Raw genomic sequence first — 23,575 nt, 5'->3', positions numbered from 1 at the left:
GATTTTCCTTATGGCGTATTCCAGCACAAAGTTAAATAATAATGGCGACAACGCATCTCCTTAGCGTTGAAACAAGAAGTATATTACTACTCTTATTGCTTGTTTGATTGTAGTGCATACCTACCTTTCCTGCGTATGATTTCGATACAATCTCTAATGGGGAACAGTATTTTTTTTATGTTATACAATCGTGAGGCAATTCGGGGAAATAGAATGAAAACTTACCGAAAGGCAACAGTGGCGGCAATTAGGACCGCTATAATAGAGTGCCACCAAGCGCTGGTTCTCTTTTCCTGAGGCCGCTAGTATCACTTGCTTACATGCTAGAAGACGGTGTTTGTACAGAGTTACCAATGGCTTAAAGCGTTAGGAAACTACACTTGCTAGACACAAAACCAGCAAGTAATAGAGAGGAAAAGGAGGTATACAATTATACATGTTGTTAGTGCTCGGTATCTGACCTTTCTTAAACGATCGGCAAATAAACAACAGAAAGAGTGATTAGTTCAGAAATAATAAAAACTTGTGCTTCTTTCTAATATTAAACAAGACGACATGACCATTTGAAAATAATTTATTATTATTATTATTATTTAATAGTTATGATGCATTTGTTCAAGCCTGCATTTGTTGTGTCAGTGGCGTCGCAAGCAGTGGGCGATGACCCAGGGCCTTTCAGAGGCCTCACAAGTCTAATGAGCCTAAATACAATTTAACACTGACTTTTATAAAGACTCATCGATTCAGTAATTAATAATGTAAATACAAACAAGTATGAATTCGGATTTGTGTACATAAATCATTACATAATTGCGGTTTGAAACTTATCATCTATTCTTGTAATATTAGGTCACTAACATAGGCGACAGCTTACTTTAACATTGCAGTAATTTTTCATTTGTTTAGCATTAATAACATATTTGAGATTAATCGATTTCGAGAATTTTTTATCATTATTATTAGCTATTTGAAAAAAACAGAGGCGTTACGCGGTGGCTAAGTGGTAGAGCGTTCACCTCTGGTGTTTGGGGTCCCGGGTTCGATCCCAGCCCCCTTCCAAGTGATCTTTGTGGTGGACAAACACCGTGTGCGTGGGTTTTCTCGGGGTTCTCCCATTTCCTCCCACTTTCTTCATTCTACCATTTCAGCCATTACTCATCATCACCGTCTCCTTTAGCCTAACCGGCATAATCGTGGGACGTAAAAACTCAAAGATTTTTCCAAATACAGCCCCCGTGCGAAGAATGGGTATATTCAGCTACTAATTAGTAATTTACCGTAAAATAGTATGGAAAAATACCATTTTACCATACCGATCAAAAATAGTATGGCATCTCTTCCTTATACCGATCGGAAAATAATGTGGTATACGTTTTTTTTGTGACAGCAGATTACACAATTTACTGCGATTTAAATTTGACAAACGTTTTAACAAGGCACTATAAATACTGCCATTAAACATGGTATTAAATTAATCAGTAAATACATTATATTTTTGTATGCTCTAACTAATGTTTTTTTTTTTTTAAATTATCAGATGAAAAATTTGGTGAAAAATGTTTTTATTCAGTTTTTCAGTTTGGATTTAATTCCCTCTTTTTAATGCTACTTGGTGTAAAACAGGAAGTGAGATATGGTTGTTAATAAAATAATTATATTTTTTAGTCACGAATAATAAATAAATATTTTTGTCAGGAAATGTTAAAGAAATTAAGAGCAATTTCAAAGAAAATCAGTCTTATATATAAAGGTAACCAAGAATATTCTGTCGCTTTTTGTGGAGGTCTGTGCTCCATTGGTCCTCATGCCGTAAGTTGAATGCGAATGGAGATAAGGCGAAGGTCAATTCTTGGTGTGGGTATATCGAACATACTACCTGGTTGTGACAGTTCAGTTACACCATGAACTTGCGTAAGGGAGAGTGAACATGGGACCTCCACAAAGTCTCGTAAGGGCGTGTATGCTGTACAAGTTCAAAGTGGGGTCAAACATTGCTGCAGCGGGGCGCAAGAGGCGCCAGCCCTTTGGGCAGAGTGTCGTGACTACGGTAGAGGTCTGCACGGGCTCTGGCCGAACCCGCGGGCCGGGCTCGGGCCTACAAAGCATATATCACTTCGGGCTCGGGCCGTGAATTTTTAAATATACAACCATATTTCTCGGGCTTTTTCGGGCTTAACTTTGTAAATACTGTACAACAATATATATCGCACCGTTCTTTCTGGAGAACTTTTAAAGTACAACTGCAAAATTAAACCTCTAATTGCTGTAAATAAAAATACAAATTTGCGTTAATTATTTTCTGTAATTCGAGTTTATTTCGGTAATCCCAAGTAGAGGTGCAAAATAGTAGCGTAGCGTGGTATTCCAAAATGGGGATGCCAAAGTTAGTCACTTGTGCGATACAATACTACTAAAATCAGCAATACATAGCTATACCGATGGGAAATATAGGGTTGTAAAAAATTTAGGGAGAAGCCCCCTAATTGGTGGCCTAGTGGGACATACAGAAGCAAATGCGTGGATTACGTCAGAAGCATTTGTCTCAGCTTCTTCTTACCACTACCGTGTGACTAGAAAACTCGGCCCCGCTGTTGTATGAACATTGTTTCCAGTATAGTTCCCTTTATTTCTTTCTCGTGGGCAGCTTCTTTCTCCGCATACCATACTTCAATCTCGTTCTTTAAAAAGTCACCCCTAGAAATTTGTCATCTTGAGTCCGAAACTCAGACGCCCATTCGTGAATATGGGCCTGAGCGTATACGTATATTATTTGAAGATGTAAATAGAAAACACTTAAACCAGCTCTGGGGGCCTGTTTCTGAGTATGTATTTCGTTGTCAGATATCCAGATACTGAAGACAGGGGCGCAAATCTGTCTTCAACGTTCGGGGAACGGGTAAGACCGTTCCCATTTTTTAAAGCGATGTTCAAAATATTTATGAAGTTGAAAAACAATGCTGTGGAGGATCAGAGTTGTCTTCAACATTTGGAGGAGGGCAGATTGGAGGGAGGAGGGCATATTTGAGGCTTACTCTGGGGGGAGGGGTGATAAAACTCATATTACAGTAGATGAATCTGATTTCTGAGGTGAACCTGTTGTATATTATATACCAGGCGATGTAAATAAAATTGTGATACGTATCAAGTGTCGTGAACACATTCTGAAATCTGAATACATGCATATTTATAATTGATATGTTTCTATTTACGTATCCACAATGATCCACATTAAAATTTTAGGACACTTGTTTTGTAATAATATAAATAATGACTTCCCCAAAACTATGAAAGAAAATCAACTATGTATGGCGCAACAATACTCTTATTTGAGCAAAATTATGATGATCACAATAGCATTATAGGAATCGTTACAGGAATTAAACAAATAGTTGAAAATAGACTATCAATAATAAATGATAATGAAATATTAAAAAACACGATTCTTTTTTTTTTTTAAATGAAACAAGGCAAGGAAAACAATTTCATCCCACTTTCCTTGTGGCATTCGGATACAAACCATCACAATTTCAAATCGGGTGGAGGGGACATGTGCCCCTCATCTCCTCGGGATATGTGCTAATAACTGAAGGGCCCAAGCAATCTTTGCGAGGGGCGAGAATGCTGGCTCTCTTGGTCTACCAGATCGGTGACCGTGATTCTACAGAATGCTTTATATTTATGCTTGTGTGTGTGAGCTCCCTCAAAGAATTTCTGGCCACGCCACTGGACATACTATGTATTTATTATGAAGATTAATAGTTTGCCTTTAATTACGATTACAATTACGATGCATTTAATTACGATTAAAGTATAACTATTTTTTACACTTTTATTTACATAACCGACATGCTTCAAAAAGGCATTGAATTAGCCATTTCTGTTTTGTTGTCTTTCCTTGACGTTAGCGCTCGTACGTTCTGTACAGAAACTATAGCTTAGTTCAAAATAGATGGAGTTGGAAATACTTGAAGATATGCCAGCACATATCTAAAACAAAATGTAGAGTTGCAAGGAGTGAAGGGAGTTAAGAAAGCAAGTAGTTGCGCTTGCGCACTCCACAGAAAGCAGACGAAAACCCCGTTTCTTGCAGTAGGCCTGGATGCCCAAGGAACATAGCATCCGACAAGAGGAAAGACAGAAAATGTGCATCTGAGTGACGCACATGCGTAGGTTCCGCTTATCAAAGTAAGGCGAAAGAGCACGTCCAGAAGATTGCAGTGGAAATAATTGTGATAATTACAAGCAAACAATTTATTTACAATGAAATACGTATTTTTTCTTATTAATAGAGGATGCCGGGCATACCGGCGTTCCCTTACGCTACGCCGCTGGTGCAAAATGCACTTGATTTCTTCTTTGCTTCACAGCCCACGAAGTTCTACCGCGATGGAATCCATGGCCTCCCAGAACGTTGACAGAAGGTCGTCGATGCTGATGGGGACTATTTTTTTATCTTCCAGGTAGTCTTATCCCCAGGTGACTGATCTATGTTTGAAGGTGGTGAGTGGAAAAACAATATAACTTTCTTGGTTGCCTTTACAGATAGGTTCTGTGTACAAGGGCTTAAATTGAAATAGTTACGCAGAAAGATATAAGGTTTGAGCCGGGGCAGTAGTTCTTGGTTGAACATATTAAAAACTACCTCGAATATAATTTATGGAGAAAAAGCAAAAATAAAATAATAATAATAATAACAATAATAATAATAATAATAATAATAATAATAATAATAATAATAATAATAAGCTAAAAAAACAGGGTTTTTAGTTTTCTGGAAGGAAACCAAAATTTTACGTTTTTTCAGATCTCGAAAGCGCATTCTAGCTGCAACACTCTTTTTTTTTTGTTTGTTTGTTTTGTTTTGTACATTGTAGCTCGACCCCTTCACAAATGACGGGCCTCTCCTACATAAATCTGCTGGCTACTCCCCTGATAACAATCAACGTTAAAACTGAAAGTGATTTACTTCTACCACTTCAATTTGAATAAGAGTGTTAAAGAGATAAGATAGTACATATTCTTAGAACGCTAAATCGATTCCATAAAACCTGTACATTTTTTATTACAATTTACTCGAAAATAGAATGAGTTTGAAGAACTGAGGAAGGTAATACAAATTTTGTTTACTCTTTCCGGTGGAATGCGAGTGTTGAAAGTGGGTTTTCTATTAATAAAGATATGTGAGACGGTCCCTTTCCGCTCATGTATAATTGTTTATATTAGTATGAGATCGTTTGGATCTGAGGACCCAAAATGGCGCCCTTCGAGTTCGATCCAAAGCCACATCAAGTGTTCGTTTATAGTCCTCGCTGTGCGCGAATGTGCTGCCACCAAGTGAGAAAAGCTAGAATAAAAACAAACAAAATATCAAGTATTTTTTTTTAAGAAGAGAAATTTAAAATTTCAAACTAGATTTATTCAAGTAAGTAGTTGTAATTTAAATATTTTTACTTTAATCGTAATTATTTTACCACATTTAATAGGTGGATAAGCATGTTAAAATTTTAAAAAAAATCTCCCGGTAGTAAATCTACCAATTGAAAAATAAAGGGGGGCGAAGTGAAGCTATCCTCGCGGTAGGGATAGCGTCCTTTTTCCGCATCATCATGAAGTGGTGAGAGCGTCTTAGCCAACTCAGGGAGAAATTTCTGACAAAATCCACTTAACCGCAGTGTAATATGTAAGTCAAACTTATTAGTAAAACCAAAACCGGTTGGTGGGAGAAACCTGAAGGACAGCTATGGTTTGAGTGTAATAATTCGATCAACTACGACAAAATTGACAACTCCCTCTTGCATGGTGAGGATGCACGTGCTTCACCCATAATGGATTAGTTTGCAGTGGATAAGGTTTGAACGTTAGTTTCCAGGATTACAAGGTAACATCAATGCTTTTTTTTTATTTATAATGCAGCTGGAGTAAATCTAGAAGATAAATTGTAAATCCGGAAGGGCCATGTGACTCGGAAGATTCCAGGCGTAGGGGAAGTGACTGCTGCCGTCTAAATTTAGTTTCGGACGAATTGGCTGATGTGTTATAACCGTGACAAACTTAAAAATTGGAACTATGAACTAAATTCTCGGTTTTCGAAATTTATATTTTTTTTATATATATATCAGATAAAAAGGGGGAGCAAAGATAAATTAATATATACGCCTGCTTATTGTAAATTGTTTCTACAATGATAAAAATAACATTATATGAGTTTCTTTAGAGTAATGGAATTTAGAAACATGATTGTTTAAAGTAAATCTTTCCGGTCAAGCATGGGTCCCCAGTCGCCTGGGTGATAGAATTCGTCCTTCTCTCCCTTCATTTCACTTCCACTTGTCTCTGTTGAACTTCAAATATCGAAAATCTACGCTTAGCTCAGCACCTCGCACCTCTCCATATCAAATCTTCGTTCAAATCTCTTTTGTTTTGTGTGAATTTATTTTCTTTGTTTGTTAGTTATAGTAGTTAGGTTAGTTTTAGTATCGTTAACTATTGTGTACCAAAATCTGAAATTGGCTCTGTTGTTTGTGGTTAATAGGACCCTTCTAGTAAACTTTAAATAAGGAATTATAAACCGGGGGTGATGTTTAGAACGTTCACTGCTTTCTCTCTCTATCCTGCTGGCATGTTGTTAACATAAATGCTTGTGATAATGGAATTACCTGAAGCTTGTCCGCTCACCCTGTAACTTAAAGAAATATTTGGCAGATACGATCAGTAGCTAAAAATTTGTGCTACACAAAAGTGACACTAGAGAAGTTGCGATTTAATGAGCCATGGGCAAAGAAATAGTTAAATATATGAAGAAAGTGTGTATTTAGAGACGTGTTGCGCCTGAGATAGACAGGTTGCCCGCTCGAAGGTAGATAATATTTTATTTCTTCAGTGCGTTTATGTAGGCCCGGCCATTCTCTATCTCCACCGCTGCCACTTTCATAGGGTGTTCAGCCATTAGGAAAGCTGTTGGGTGAAAATAGTATTCAGTTTGTGAACCGAGTTAATAAGTATGCCGTAAACCTTTGTAATAGTTATTTTGTATTCCTGATGTATGTCAGCAGGCGAAAGAAATGTTACCACCCCCCCCCCTCCTTTCGAATGATGTAATAGTGTTTAAAAACAATTGTAAAATTTAATACTAAATTGTGACGAAATTGAGTTCAGGCAACATAACAATTTTTTTTTTTTTTGGTCAACCCAATATAAACAGAACTTGTAATTTTGTACTATGTAATTCTAAATCTCCAAAATGCAAAAATGTACTTGCACTAAGAATCGGATTGACGAAACAGAGTTTATATTGTATGAAACTAAATATAACCTGAACTAAATCTTTTTTTTTTTTTTTTTTTTTTTTTGGAAACTTAAGAGGTGCATTAAAGTAAATGTTCTGTTCGCGTAGATATTGTCGTAAAGGTAGGTTTGGTGAAGACAAAATTTGGAATTAGGAACATAATTTGGAACTAAATTTTCAACCTAATTATACTTTTTTTTTTTTTTTTTCCACTTGCAATGTATTTCAGTCTTTTCCTCCCCGTGCGGGAAGGGGAGCTCTGTCATTGTAGTTTCATTTTTTTTTCTTTCTGTTCTAACAATAAATTTAGTTTGTATTGTATGAAGTAGTCGTCATTGTGTTATGAGATCTGAATATCCCTTAGTTATAAGCTCGATTAACAATATTGGCAAGTGGTCTTCAAAACGAAAGAATTAAACTTTATAGATATTATCAACAGTTACAGTGCTTCTCGCGGTGGTCTCAACAGGAGAAAGATCCTGATTCGAAGTATAGTTTAATTTTATTTTATTTATTTATTTTTTTAAATCTTCCTTTCTTCATTATTGCAGATGTTATTTTATTTCTCTTTTATATTTTAACTTAAGTTTTTTTTTTGTTGTGCAAATATAATTTAAGTTACGGTTGGATAGCCTGGAGTACCTTCAGTACCCAGGAGAATATTCAACCTAGGCCAAATTCTGAGGAAAGGAAGAAAGCGAAATAAATCGTTACATATGGTGGTAGAAGACCTTTGTAAAGATTCAATAGTAGCATTGAGATTAGTGTATAATTCTGTAAAATATTCTTGAGGACCTCGTGTAATGGAAATAAATGGGAAAATGCTTCAATCTCTTTGTGCTTCATGGAAGCGGTATGAGGAACCCATGAAAAAATAATTATGCTGAAGAAAATACAATTGATTCGAAAAAGTGTGAGCATAAACGCTTCGCTGATCAAATTACTGTATTAGAGATGAAAAAAGCATAATTATCAAAAGAAACTAATCTGAAAACAGTTACTATTAACGTGGTGACCTTGAAAAAGTATCTTCGTAAGCAGTGAAAACTTGTGACAGCTATTTGTTAGTTGCAGATCATGTGTGCTAGGTTCTGTTTGTCATCATCAACCTTCATCATGTAACTTTCTGTTATTCATTTTTTATTATATGAAGAATATATAGAAAATACATAGAAAGGCAGAGAGTGGACGTTGTGGTGGGCCCTTCTGTGTATTTTTTTCTTTTGTATAAATATATATATATATATATACAGGATGTTTCAAAACAACATCGACAATGTTTGAAAGGTGATTCCTGACACCAAGATAAAACAAAAAATATAGACAAACCTGGGTGTACAAATGCTTCCTTTCAGAGTTACAGGCTGCCGAAAACATGAATAAATAAATAAATAAATTTAAAGGTCCATAGCTCCAGAAGTGTATTACCTACCGTAGTCGGATCAAGACTTCACTTAGGAACTAATACATGAACTATCCAAAGGTACAGTACATGTTTCAGAATAGTAATGCACTCACGGAACAATTTTTATAAAGGGAGTTTGGCTAAGGCATATAATTTGAAGTACTCACCAACTGCCTCTATAAACATTGTTTCGGAGGTACCGCAGGATTCTGAAAACTTGGATATTTGGATAGGGCACATACCAGTTTCTAAGTGAAGTCTTAACCCCACTACAGTAGGTTCCATAGTTTCGGAGCTATGAGCATTTAAAAATCATTTTTCCATGTTTTTGGCAGCCTATAACTCCGAAAGGAAGCATTTGTGCACCTAGATTGGTCTATACTTTTTGTCATATCTTGGTGTCAGGAATCACCTCCCAAACGTTGTCGGTGTTGCTTTGAAACATTATGTATACAACTTTTAGCTACGAAGATTTCCTAATCGTAGATGCTAAAATATACAGTAGAAACTCAAAAAATTGATTCTGGAAAATGTACTCTACTGACCTGGAAAACCTTGAAAGTTAGGGAAAATAAACAGAAAATCCCCGGTAACCCTGATTAACAGTTTATATACTGAAATTCATAGCTTTAACTTAAACAAATCTTCGTTCTCTAAATAAATGAAGAAATATTTCAGTATTATAGAAATGTTCCCTCTTTCTCTTTTTAGGAGCGAAATTTTCGAAAATGTTGTAACTATATCTGGTTAATTTTACTTAGTTGTAATTGTGATTATTGAAAATGTTTTGTACTTCCTAATGAAGTACAAAGGATTTTCTGGAATCACAATTTCAAATAAATAAAATGATTGTTAAAATTCCTGGGCGCGTTAGCATGTTGTCTACTGCTGAGTTTACGTGCTGAGTTTCAGCTTTCTAACTTCAGGGATTCGTGAGATACTAAATTCTTGGCAGAAAATTTAACTTCCCTTTACGCCTCCCTTAGAATACGTGTTTCAAAAATTCCTTTCTTATCTCTTGCTTTCGTGACAAAGGGAGTATCGTGTCCAAATTTTATGTTTCTTTCTATACTAGTAGAATGAAGAACTGGGCGATAAAAAACGAATCACTTGTACTGTTGTATATAATAGTATATATTATTATTATTATTATTATTATTATTATTATTATTATTATTATTATTATTAATAATAATAATAATAATAATAATAATAATCATCATCATCATCATCTCAGAGTCCCTTTAGTGTTGTAATGGGGATTTGCCAAGACCATTTTTTCTCTATTATGTGCTATGTTCATTAAGACGCTTTCTTACTATACTGCTTGCTGATAGTGGTACTGGCTTTCACAGTTTAAGATGAGCATGTGTTCAATGTTTAGTTTCCTCAGTTGTATATTCGGAATCCTTGGTTTAAGTCGTGTGACAGATATAAGAGAGTTGGACTGTTGTCTCAGTGTCTTGTTTCTACATTAGAGCGCTTACCTCTGATGTATGGGACCGCTGGAGAACATCGTGTATGTGGGTTTTCTCGGGGTACTTCCGTTTCCTCCCACTTTCTCATTCCACTAATTCTTCCATCATCATTCACTTGCCATAATCATCCGTCTCCCTTAGCCTAAAGGACGTAATTGTGGGACGTCAAACTGAAATACTTCTTTTATTTTCTTGTTTCCACATGCCTTTAATTTCTATTGCTAGCTCAGTGTTGTAATAAATGATAATAATAATAATAATAATAAAGTACTACCAGTGGCGTAGCAGCTGCCCCCGCAACCCCCGCATTGCGGGGGGGCCCGGAGGTATAGGGGGCCCCGAAGTCTTGCGATGAATAAAGATTTAAAGAAGTAGAACTTCAACCTTACTTCTATCGGCTTTACAACTAGGGCCCCTTCTCTATACTTTGCAGGGGGGCCCGCAAAACTGTGCTACGCCACTGAGTACTACTGATGTACAGTGATGAGGGGAGAATGTTTGGAGAAATCTACCGAGGAAAGCAAATAGTATAAGAAAGAACAACTACAACATAAATAAATAAGGACCCCAAAATATAATATAGAATGCACGTGTGGTGTGGCCCAAAAGCAAATATTAGTATGTACTTGCATAAACTCACGTCTTCACTTTACATTCGTAATGCGACTCATGTACACTATGCTTGAATTGCATTCGTCAATTTCTTGTCCTTCGATTGAAGACCATACTTATAAGTGGAAATGCTATAAACGCTATGTTTTGGGGAAATCAATAAAAGGAGGACAAGAAAGGTGAATGGGAATATCTGTATGAAAAATAAAGCGAGGCACTGAAGATGCATCAACTTGCAGTTGCAAAGAAGAATTGCGAATAAATGACATCAATTTATAGCTAATATTATGTACGAAGTTCATTATAGGATTACCCAATACCCGAAACATAAGCTAATTAACTATTAACGAACCCCGAGGTTCACTATGAAGAAACAAAACCTGTTTCGTGTTATCAACCTCTCCTCCTGGACGACCCAAAACGATTGTGGCCATACAATTAGATGCAATAAAAATGAATCAAACTATGAATAATGAATGAACATCACTAATTAAAGTACATCCGTAGGAAAGTCGGCATCAACATTAAAAAAAGTAATTAAATAAATAAGAAAACTTCTTGCCACGAAGCTCCGAAGGCCGTAACCCGATACGCTGATGATTCAGTCCAATTTTAATGAAGCTTGGTACGTGGTTTCATTTGGCCTTTCGAAATAAGACTTGTTTGGACTTGCAATCGATAGAGAATGAGGGAGTAAAAAGGGATAAATTCCACCTCATGTTGCCTTTTTTTTTTTTTTTTTTACATACAAGGGCTGTTCACTTAGTTCCCAGGTTTTTAAAAAAGTATTAAATGTAACTCCGAATCCTCACCGCACGTGCATATGAGAACATATCATGATGACGTCACAGCGTGCTTGCTCGCTTTAATCAGGGCAGTATTGATGTGATTGCGTGCAGTGTCTGTATGATCTTTGAGTATAAGAAATGAATAATCGAAAGGAACAGCGAATCTGCGTTAAATTTTGTTTGAAACTTGAAAAACGTCTATATACATTTCCATCGGCTCATGTCACCAAATGAAACATGAAGACATGAGGTTCCGACCATATCGGCGAAATTCATACAGAAGATTCTTATATAGTACCAGAAGGACTTTCGTGTCTCATCAGCAGCGAACTATAGGTAACAGCCATCAATGATCCAACATTCCTTACCAGTATCATTACACAGGATGAATCAAAGGTTTTCGGGTGTGCCCCCGAAACCAAGATAATGTCGTTTTAATGCAAGTCATTTGGATTAACGAAATCTAAAAACATCAGATTAGCCCGATCCTGGATAAAATTGGTACTTTTTTTTTTTTTTTTTTTTGACACGTTTCGGATCATGCACCATGAATTTGTTTCACGTGACTAAACTGTTAATTTTGAGGTTTATATAGCTATGTTACAATGGTTACACAATTTGTTCGTCGTGAACAACCGAACTAGTGACATCTGAACTAGTGTCGTATTCGCACTGTGACAATGCACGTGTCACACTTCAGTAATGGAATCTGGATTTTTATCCAAAAACATAATCTCCGTCGCACAAACTCTATTCGTTGGATCTGTAACTTTGTCTTGTTCACACTCACATCCATCTTAAAATAAAAGCAAAAGACAGCATCGAGGACATTCAGGATAACATGACGTGGAAATCTGGGCATTTTCCATAACAAGAGTGCCAGTCTGCTTCCACAACGTTAAAATAGGTATGTAAATGCAGCTAGAAAGTTCTTTGAAGAGAACAAATACGAATAGATTTTTTGCAGCATGAGTCTGAGAGTTAAATAAATAGTCCATCGTATACATACGAAAATGTAAAACCGAACAATGAAAAATAAAAGAATATTTAGATATCCGTATGGAAAAAATAAAGGAACTTTGAATATAGCCATTAGCACATAGTTATTCCTCACGTCACTTACACTAGAACACTATTCACTTGAATATATGGCTTTCACTATTAAACGAAGTAGTGACTATTTGGATTGGGGAAAACATACCAATTTTGCAATAAAGTTTTGTTGCTGCAACCATAACGCACTTTGTAATCTGAGTTTTAAAAATGCGTTTCGAGTTCACTTATCAATTGTCGTATGCTGTTGTCGTTACTCTTCAAATCTATTAATTTGTGATTGAGGCCATGTGGTAACGTTAAGGTCTATGTGAACTATAGTATGCCTCTGGCTTGATGTGGCTGAGGCCGTTACGTGCCTTCCTTGATGAATACCAAATACGAACTCCTCGCTTCCACTGAGATTCGTGAATATTTCGAGAGAACTCTTTAGTTGGCAGTGCTTTTTAGGATTTGCTCCGAAAAAATCCATTAATTTTATATTCATAATCTATGCAAATTTAATTATGGTATATTAAGTAGACCTGGCAACACGTCTTTTGTCCCGTGAGAAAGTAAAATTTGTTATCCAGGCGGAGTAAGTATTGCAAAACAACTTTAGAAATTCAGTCTATAACGGAATAGATATATTATACCTACATATGTTAGTCCAATGGAAAACTGCTTAATAGAAAAGAATAAATATTGGCAATTACAGAGAGTAGGCTTTTCATCTGCAATTCACACGGACTGCAAGCGCTATTCCCATCATAGATTAGATAATATAGCGTCAGTGTGAAGAGCTTTGCACCTGGTCTGTCAATGTAACAATTTCTTATTTAAAAAGGTTTCTAAACGTTGATAATCATTTATATAGAAAGTATACACAAAATAGTTTTAATAGTCAAAATCGTGAGTAGGTAACTCACTCCAAAAAAGAAAGATAGATATCTGCTTCTCTGAAGTACTCTGCTAATTAGATAAACATTCAGTTCAATAAAGAATGGTTTCTTTGTATTATTCAGAGCGACAAAAGTCTAGAGCACACCTGTGTGCAAAAGAAGAAAAGTTGTTTCTCTGCTGCTATAAAGCGTCCACAACGAAGAAAGATTTTTTTTTTTTTTCACTCGAATAATCGATTTCACTTTAAATCATCATTAATTTTAAATATTGATTTAAAGTCGGCAAAAGTATACAGTTTGTGTTTAATAAATGAGTTATGTGGTCGACCTGACGGTCACAAAGGCAGGGATGGGACTTTTTTCCCTAGAAAAGACGTGTTTAGAATAGTGTGAATCTTACTTGGATATACAGAAAATGGGGGGAAGAGTCTGTTCCTTCTTCTCCATGAAGAAATCGCTACCGGGTACTGATTTAAATAACACCATAAAAAAATTATATTCCTCAGTTACATTTGTCAAAAATTATTTGATATTGATGCGATCATCCTCACTGCTTGGGATTGAAATTTGTAAAGAATAAGGGCTGAATGTACTCCTGCTCAATTTTAAAAAGTACGATATGATAATGATAATTTTTATAAATATGTATATTCCAATGTAAGGCAGTGTGGCTTATATTTTCTTTGATAATTCCAAATCATCCTAACTGCATGCGTTGCATGTAGTAAGGCCCATAACTCAAGAAAGGGGAACAGGATATGAAATATTTTGGGGGGTTTAGTTGAGTTCACCTTACATTTATATTTTCTTGCTACTAAATGCTTTTACTATGAAATGCCATTATCCTTACGTTAGTCAGTTATCATAATCAGTGGCATATGCAAGGGTGGTCAGGGTTTAATTCGCCCTTGCGCAAAATATATATAATATGCGTACGCCATAGAGGTTAACTTTGACCTGTGCTATACAAGAATGTGAAATATTATTGTGTTTAAGATTTTTGTTCCCGATTTATGGGCCATCAGATGTGGGGTGCAGATTTAGTGAGATTTTTGTAAAACAGTTTGCAATAAAGATTTGCTTTAAAAATCGATGAAGAACGACTTTCTTCCTGCAATTGGAAAACTAGTATATCAGCAAAAACTCAGCTCCTTTGCGAGGCTTTCGCCCTAGGGGTTGAATTATATTCGTAGTAGTAAATGTCTGTGATTTTGTCAGAAAGGAAATACTGTATCTTGTACAGGGCCGAAGGTTTAAGTACATTACTCTGCAAACCCATTCGCGTGATTTTTTTTTTCTCCTTCAGAATGTTTGCTTGTTAGAAGAAATAAGGTAGCTTTTGGGGGCGCTTTCTTCGCGCCCTATCCGTAAGACAGTCACTGGTCAGGAGTGAGGTTTTAGGATTGTAGGTTAAAAGCTATACTTATCATTTAAAGGAATACCAAGTGGTGAAAATTTTCGGGAAAATTTTGAAACAGAAAGGTATGAAAAGTTTTTTTTTTTTTTTTTTTTTTTTTAAATAAACTTGATCGTGTCTCTACCGTAAATTTTATTTCTGATAGTTCTGTGAAAAAAATGTTTACATAAAGTAACAACCAACAATTCTTCATTTGTAGGAAAATATTTTCGAGGAAGTTAAAATTCATATTTATTGTATGAAATTAATTTTGAATCACAAATATATATATATATATATATATATATATATATATATATATATATATATATATAATATCGATGTTTGATCAGTTTCATACGCATAATACAATGTTTTCTCATAGCTTTACAACTTTTTTTTTTTTTTTTCATTTACATAGTTTAATCGTGTATAAATAAGCAGGGCTAATATACAGTGTCTACTGTAAGTTTTTCATTGTCCAAAATTCGAACGTTTAACTGAAGTAACTCATTAAAACATTGTGCAGGGTGTCTACTAACCTGGAAAACCTTGAAAACCTGGAATTGGAAGAGGAACCTGGAAGTTTTAAAATTGTTTTTAAAATATTGTTTTTTGGATTGGTATGGAATAAGTATATTTTTGTAAAAGCAAGAAAGTTATATACTACAGCATAAGTTAAAAGCCAATAACTTATTCAGTGGAGACGTAGTTGAGAAAGACAGACAGATGTGAGCAGAGTGCAGGCAATGAATGTTTTTGGAAAATATGTTGAGGGTACAAGAAGAGATTTTGTTTGTTTGGCATGGTCGTTGTGAATAACAGTAACTACAAAAAGAGCTAAATTAGTCCCTGATGATGAGGGCAAGGTAATTGAAAAAGTTAAATTTCATGATCTATTAAGTTTGTGTCTTACACTGAGGGGATACTGGCATACAAGCCAGAAGCTTTCTCTGTAGTTGCTGCTTATTTGCATAGTATGAGTCAAGCTTATTTGCTGCTTTGTGAAGACATTAGTTTACATGTTTCTGTAGCAAGAGTAGTAGACAGGTCCTGAACAACATTCCGCTTATACTCCTGTGCCGAAGCTTTTTAACACACGAACTACCAAAGGGGTCATATTGACCTCTTACCGTCATTCATCGTTCTTTAATTTGAACATTAATTAAAATATGCCAAACATATGTCAGCACTTTTCTGCTCTCTAACCAGTGTGATTATATTCTAAATACCATACTTCAATTATTTTTGGTTTTCTTTAAAAATGGCGATTTACCTAGAACTACCACGGGGATCATTTTGACACCTACCTATTTACTTTGAAAATGAAAATGAAATCTTTGAGTTTTACGTTTCACGGTTATGCCGCCTAGCTAAAGGAGACGGTGATAATGATAAATGAATGGAATAGTGCAATGAACAAAGTGGGAGAAAACATGCGAACCCTTAGAAAACCCTCGCAGACGGTGTTTGTCCACCACAAAGTTCACTTCCTATTTATTTTACCCTGGATTAAAAAAATGCCTGTTTTCATTCTTGTTTATACTTTTTATCAAGGTGTATTATTGACGCCCCCAAAACAATTGTGAACAACCATTGATTTGTGGTAATTGTTTTGAAGAATGTGTTTCACTGTTTGCAGGTAGTAAACGGCGTGCACAGCAGAGTTTCTAGCACAGTTACAATATATTGACGATAGTGCTTCTGGTAATGAGGACAGCAACAGCTGGATTGAAAAGGAAAATGTAACAGATCTTGAAAAATAAGATTTTTCCAGTAGTTATGACAAAGAAGTCAAATATTCTGATTCTGATTCTAGTAATAATGATTCAAGTGAAGAATCTGAGCAAGGGAATTCTACTGAAATTACTGGTAGGCCTAGTGAACTCCGGATCAGACTATGTGGACAATAGTGAATGTAAACAACAAGACATGCCGAAGATTACAAAAACACTATAGTTCAAAAACAAAAACATAAACATAAACATAATATAGTTCTATCAAACCAGAACCCACATCACTCGTTACGCGTAATATAGATGATGCTTGTGCAAGGGCATTCAGACTGATTGTAACCGATACTCTACTGCCAAATATAAAGAAGTGTAAAGAAGTTGAGGCCCGTCGAGTTTTAGATTATCCTAACTAGTCAGTTTTCTCGATGAGCTTGATGGAATTATTGTCTTGCTATATTTTTCCGTGGAGCAATGAGGATGAAGAGCGTTAAGTGTAAAGTGTCTGTGGTCTGGAAAGCTTGGGCTGCAGCTCTTAAATAAATAATGAGATTGATAATGTTTGTCCCAAGTCTAAGTGGAGCGAAAAACATAGAACTAACAGGTTTGCTTATTTTCTGATACTTGGTATCAGTTGATTGAAAATTCCCGAAGATGCTACAATCCCATACTTATTGCACTATTGATGAGCTGATCTTTCCAATGAAATTTATTCAGTTCATGAGTAGCAAGCCGGATAAACATGGCACAAATTTTGGATACTTCTTGAAGTTGAGAACAAATATATAGTAAATAGTTTTCCATATCTAGGAAAAGATGAAAAGGGGCCAAACAAATATCCCTCTTGCTGAACATGTAGGTTTACATCTTTTGAACCTCGAGATTGCATGGAACTTGAGACATCATTTTTACGTCTCTACATCATGTAAGGGAACTAAAAATTTGCTTGGTACTATATGAAGCAACAGGATTAAAGTTCCAGCTTCCGTACGTTTTCATAATAAAGATTTGCATACCACAGACTACTCAAAACCGTGGACGGTATCACACTCACCACATATCAATGCAAGGAAAACATAAGAGTACTGATATTGAGCACCATTCACACTAACGTGAATGTAATGAGTGGTCACGAAAATAAGGAAACTGAAAGTTTTGTTTTACAATTGTTTTACAGAAAATTGGTGTAGACATTGTAGACTAGATGGACAGTAAATATTCTGTGAAGGCTGTTTGAAGAAAATGGCCGGTATAGCTCTTTTATAACCTACTTGGTTTGGCCGCCATAAACTCACATATCTTATACAAGTATATTTTCAAATAGGCATACTAGTAGACAGGAAATTGGAGAAGTACTGTCTTTTAAGTTGGCAAAGGAACATTCTGAAAAAAGTGAGACAAACGTGAGACAAAGATTTGCCAGCAGCACCAACAAGTTCTACCGGATAAAGGAAGAAGTGACGTGAAGTGCCGTGAAGTGAAGTGAAGTGCCCAGAGAAGTGTGTTGGATGCTGTGCGTGTTGCTGGTGACATACGTAATATGAATATCACAAAAAGTATGATCCAGTATGTGAGGAATGCATCAAGCAGAAGAAATGAATATCTGAAAGACCGCGATGAAAAAGAAGACAGAGCAGCTCGAGAAAAGAAAGATATTAAGAAGAAAATAAAAGAATTGGAATTAAAGAAGAAAAGAATACTAACTGACGCCGAAGCAGAAGTAGATGCATTGGAAGAACAGGCGAAAAAGTTAAAAGGGATGTTGAACTCTAGAAGTTAAATGTCAAAAACGGTTCACTGTGAAAGTTGTTTTCTATATTTGTTCATATAATGTGCGTGGTTCCATAACATTTTCAGTTGTTTAAACTTTCATGTTACAATATATTTTTAAATAAAATATAACTGATGGCCAGTCCCCATCCAAGAAGAATGTGCAGTAACGTTTAACAATATGGACTACTTTGTGTTAAGAATTTGTATTATATATGATCATTTTCTTTTTACTTCTAAACTAATACTAGTTTGACAAAAATGGCGGGAAAATAGCTTACTCACCGCTAAGTCCTACCAGTACTTAGCATAAAATACCACAAGAGTACTTTAAAGGAGAGTGCTTGTAGTAAAATACTTTTGTGCTATTTTATCCCATAACTTGGCGGTAAGTAAGCTATTTTCCCGCCATTTTTGTCATTGTTTATTAACACTCACGTGTTACTACTATAATATTAGTTTATTTGAAGTAATGTTTTTGACGGAAATTTACTATTATACAGGGTGAACCTTAACTAAACCGACAAACTTCGGAAGGTGATTCCCGAGCCCGAAACAAGAAAAAAAAATCCTCTAACTTTTCTCCACAGTACATAGTTTTGGAGCTACAAGGTGCCGAAAGTGAGAAAAAATTAACTTCCGAGGCCTATATTTCCAAACCTATCCAACGTAGAGAGTGCAGCTTAATATCTCTTTAAGGAAGTCTTATCTGCTCTGAACATGATTTCCTTTGAGAGATTTTAAGCAGCACTCTCTACTTTGGATAATTTTGGAAATATAGGCGTCGGAAGTTCATTTTTTCACACTTTCGGCACCTTTTAGCTCGGAAACTATGCGCCCTGGAGAAGAGCTAAAGAGGATTTTTTTTTTCTTGTTTGGGTGCCGAGAATTATTTCCCGAAGTTTGTCGGTTTAATTAAGGTTCACCCCTGTATAGTATTCCTACATTAGGATATTTAAAGCTACTGCATATTTTTCTCAACCGGCCTTCTGGTAGGGGATATTTTAATTAAACATTTTCTTGTGTAAAATGTTTTGAGAACCTACATTTCAATCAGTTTTTTCTTTTCATCTTGTCACTTAAAGGAACTATCACTTGCCGTATGCATTCTATAATTATAACCAGTTTTTGTTAAGAACTATATAAAATTGCATTAACTTATACGTGTTACAATAAATGTCACTCTACTGAATAGACCTGGAAAAAAAGGAAAAATAAACCTTGAAAACCTTGATAAAACCTGGAATTTGAAAATGAACATTTAGTAGACACCCTGTTGTGAAAATTTTCAGGAAATAAAAACGTACTCATGTATTCATTCAGGAAGAAAGTAAACTTAATTTGAATTTATAAAATAAAAATATATTTCTTGCTTATTTGATTATATACGTTTTTTCTATCATATAATTATTATGTTTTCTTTCAATATTCTTTAATACAAACTTATAAAAATAACTTTGTATTGAAAATATATATAATTTTTTTCTGACTACATATTTTAGAATTAGAATTTATAACAATGAACAGGGTTGTTACTACTATAGTTTTCATATACGTATATCGAGAGAGAAAGAGGAATAAAAACAATGGTGCTATTCAACCGGTTCGTACCGGTTTGCTAGAACCGATTTTTAAAATATTTCAATTTCGCAGAACCGTTTAATATAGCTAGATATAACAGTAATTTTACTCAATTATACCCAGGAACAGTAAATTTTACTTTAACTATCCTTATTTTTAGAAATTCTTACAACTACTGAGTTCAACATATGATCCTTCACAACAAGGTATAAGCGTTTATTTCTTAATCTCAAATGCTCAGATATCACCAATGAGAACTGGGGTCACCCAAGCGTAGTGGGGAGGGTTGTTTATATTTGAAATGCATACATACTATTATCAACAATTTTCGCTCCGTTGCTTAATTCAGATCTGTACCAATACTTTTTGTCAACCATCTATCTTGGATAATTCGTTTCCAAGATATTCTCAGTGCTACCTAATTTCGACACATAGCTTTGTATTAGAATGCTGTCTATGTCCCTCTTTGTCACTTGTGGTAGGTATCCAGTAAATATTTGCTTTTCTCTGCCTTGTATGGTTTGTTTCCTAGGAGTGTTATATTTATCTCTATCTCTTTACACACACACACACACACACACACACACACACATATATATATATATATATATATATATATATATATATATAGATAGATAGATAGATAGATAGATAGATAGATAGAGAGAGAGAGAGAGAGAGAGAGAGAGAGATACAGAACCGGTTGTTAAAAAAATTAGAATAACACCACTGTGTGAAAATATATTCAATTTTGTTCGAAAGTCAGAAATTTCCGAAGGGCAAACCCCGCAGTACATCCCTGTTTGTATAACCAAACAGCAGTCATTTCCAATCTGGAGAGCGTGAAGAGCGAGGAAGGGAACGCAAGCTATTAACAGAAATAAACTACATTGATCATTAAAAGTATTACGAATGTTGTAACAGAGAGGCTTTAAATTAAATATCGTACAAACACAAAATAGCTACTGATTAAGAACCTTGGTTCCATTAAGCACAAAGCTAGTAAAATAATAATAATAATAATACTGCATTACAGTGGTATGCACAATCATATGCCCGAAATAAATATACACTTATTATTATTATTACTGTAAATTTGAGAGTTTAATATATCGTAAAAGGGGCCAGACCAACATGCGGCAAGGAGGGGAGTGTGAAGTATGCAGGGTTCACTGAAGGGTTATTTGAATTTTGAAATATATAAAATATGGTACTATTTATATTTTCTCTAAAAATACACTTTTAGTTTTATTGTTACGTATATATTTTGTATTATATATATATATATATATATATATATATATATATATATATATATATATATATATATATATATATATATATTTATTTATTTATTTATTTATTTATTTAATAATTGTATTATTAATTATAGCGTTTCTCTTGTAATTATTATTATTATTAATTGTAATAGTAACTGTATTTCTTGACGAAGCCATGAACGCTAAGTTCTTACGGCGGAAAATGAAATGAATAAATAAATAAAGGGGCGCCACGTAAACAAGGTTGGGAACCACTGTCATAGAGAAATAGATAAAATAATATTCTTTATAAGGAGCTAAGAGCTTTTATGCAGTGTTTTCTTTGAATAACTTTAGTTTCTATATTTGTTTTCCCTGTGCGTTACACACACACACAGACAGACAGAAACACCATGTAATTTTTTCATTACCAAGTACGAAATAACAATTGAAAAAAAAATCAGTAATGAAAAGTTGTTATTGGAAAATTATAACTTGTTCTCGTTATTTAACATTCCTATACATGCATTCAACCTATTGGAGTTATACTTGGTCATGAATATTTGTTAGAACGAAAAACTTCTACTCACACCACGAGAAATAGCAAATAGATTATAGTTAAGCAACACCAGAAATCAGTTCTGCATACAGTTGGTGTGTATGTAATATATTTAATCTAACTATATTCTGAACAAATATTAATGGAACTGTCGATTCTTGATGAGAAACTAACATATGCAATCGCGAAATCTAGGGGAAAAAAGAAAGAAAAGAAAACGTTAGAAGGAACGAATGAAAACGAAATGAAGTGTGCTGCCATCTAGTAGCATTCACACGAACTACGTTCACTACGACTGCTCTCGAATTAGCTGTTAATATTTTCTTATTGAGCGGCCATATTCTCAATTCTAGAAATATTCTAATAATAATAACAGAGTAACAGCAATAACAATTGAAGCTTTATATGTTTTTAGTTTTCTATAATAATATTGATTTGTATTTCGAATGTGTCTGCGGTGCAATTGTAACGCGAACGTAACAGATGTCTAAAGATAAATGTGCGAAAAATCACATTTGCTGTCGGCTGGGAGTCGTGGCGTGCTCCTGTAATCCAGCTACTTGGAAGCCGGGATTTTCGGATGATTTGAGGTTGGGAGTCCTGTTGTCCAGTGCGCCACGTTGACTGGGCGTCCGCACTAAGCTCGGCATCAATATGGGAACCTTAGGGGAGCCTTAGGTAACCAGGTTGGCTAAGGAGGGGTGAACCGGGCCAGGCGGGAGACCGAGCAGCCAAAAGCCCCCGTGTCGAGCAGTAGTGGGATAGCGCCTGGGAGTGGCAGCTGGGTGACAGCCTGACCAACAAAGTCAGACGAGATTCCTTTTGCGTTTAATCTTCATTTAATCTTTTTTAATAATGTTTCTAATGTGTGTTCCTTTTACTATTATCACTACAGAAACACAATTTCTTCTCTATTCTTTTATTTCTTTTTTACTCATGTCACATCTTAAAATGTATATTTATTAATCTCACGCACACGGTGTTTGTCTACCACAAAGTCCACTTGGCGCGAGCTGGGATCGAACCACGGACCCCATACCAGAGGTGAACACTCTACACTGACTTATCATTACCCCTACCTCCGTAGTGCATTCAAATTTCAAAGCTTTTCCACGGACAATCGAACCCAGAATCTCTTGCACCAAAGGCGCGCGCGCTACCCAGTACACCAGCTGAAAGGGCTAGGGAGTCTTTGAGTGGGAGACATTGGCGTAAGTAGGATATTTCGCTATCGGGGTCTTGAACTTTTCTGCAAATAAAAAGAATCTTATCTGTGGTTTAATGGTATTCTAAGGGGGGACCTGGCCCCCTCTAATTAGGCCTATGATGGGAGACGTGCACGTAAGCATCTCATGTCTAATTATGGAAGAATATTCAGTTCCAATGGAAATGTAAAACTATGTAAATTAAAAGTATGTATACTTGAGAAAATTGATATTTTACTAACAAAAAATAAACAAATTTATAATTTATGATTTTGGTTACATTGTGGAATTCTATTCTCCAATTAAAAATGATTCAAGTATTCATATGAAACAAATATTCACTAGAAACTGTAGGTTTAAAACGAATAGAATTTTCTGAGCAGAAGTTCATATTCTTTTTCGAATGGTATTCATTGAGGCACAGAACCACTCTTTGAATTACTAGGGCGATGGGAGAGAAATACTCACTTTTACTATATAATACCTATTTTTCTAAGATACATTTGTTACCTCGTACACTAGGAGAGAATGAGGGTTTTTTTTTTTTTTTTTGTATATTTAATAAAAATA

The 23,575-nt window shown here is 35.2% G+C and overlaps 1 protein-coding gene across 1 annotated transcript in view; it reads left to right on the top strand.

Moving 5' to 3' along the window:
• FeCH (ferrochelatase, mitochondrial) overlaps positions 1-23,575 on the top strand; it is an 89,124-nt gene that overhangs the window by 10,144 nt on the left and 55,405 nt on the right. The window lies entirely within an intron of this gene.

This window comes from Thermobia domestica, chromosome 13 (genome assembly GCF_964235325.1).
Source record: "Thermobia domestica chromosome 13, izTheDome1.hap1.1, whole genome shotgun sequence".
In the NCBI taxonomy this organism is placed as follows: Eukaryota; Metazoa; Arthropoda; class Insecta; order Zygentoma; family Lepismatidae; genus Thermobia; species Thermobia domestica.
Note: the sequence above shows the minus strand (reverse complement) of the source record. Positions and strands in the feature narration are given on the sequence as shown.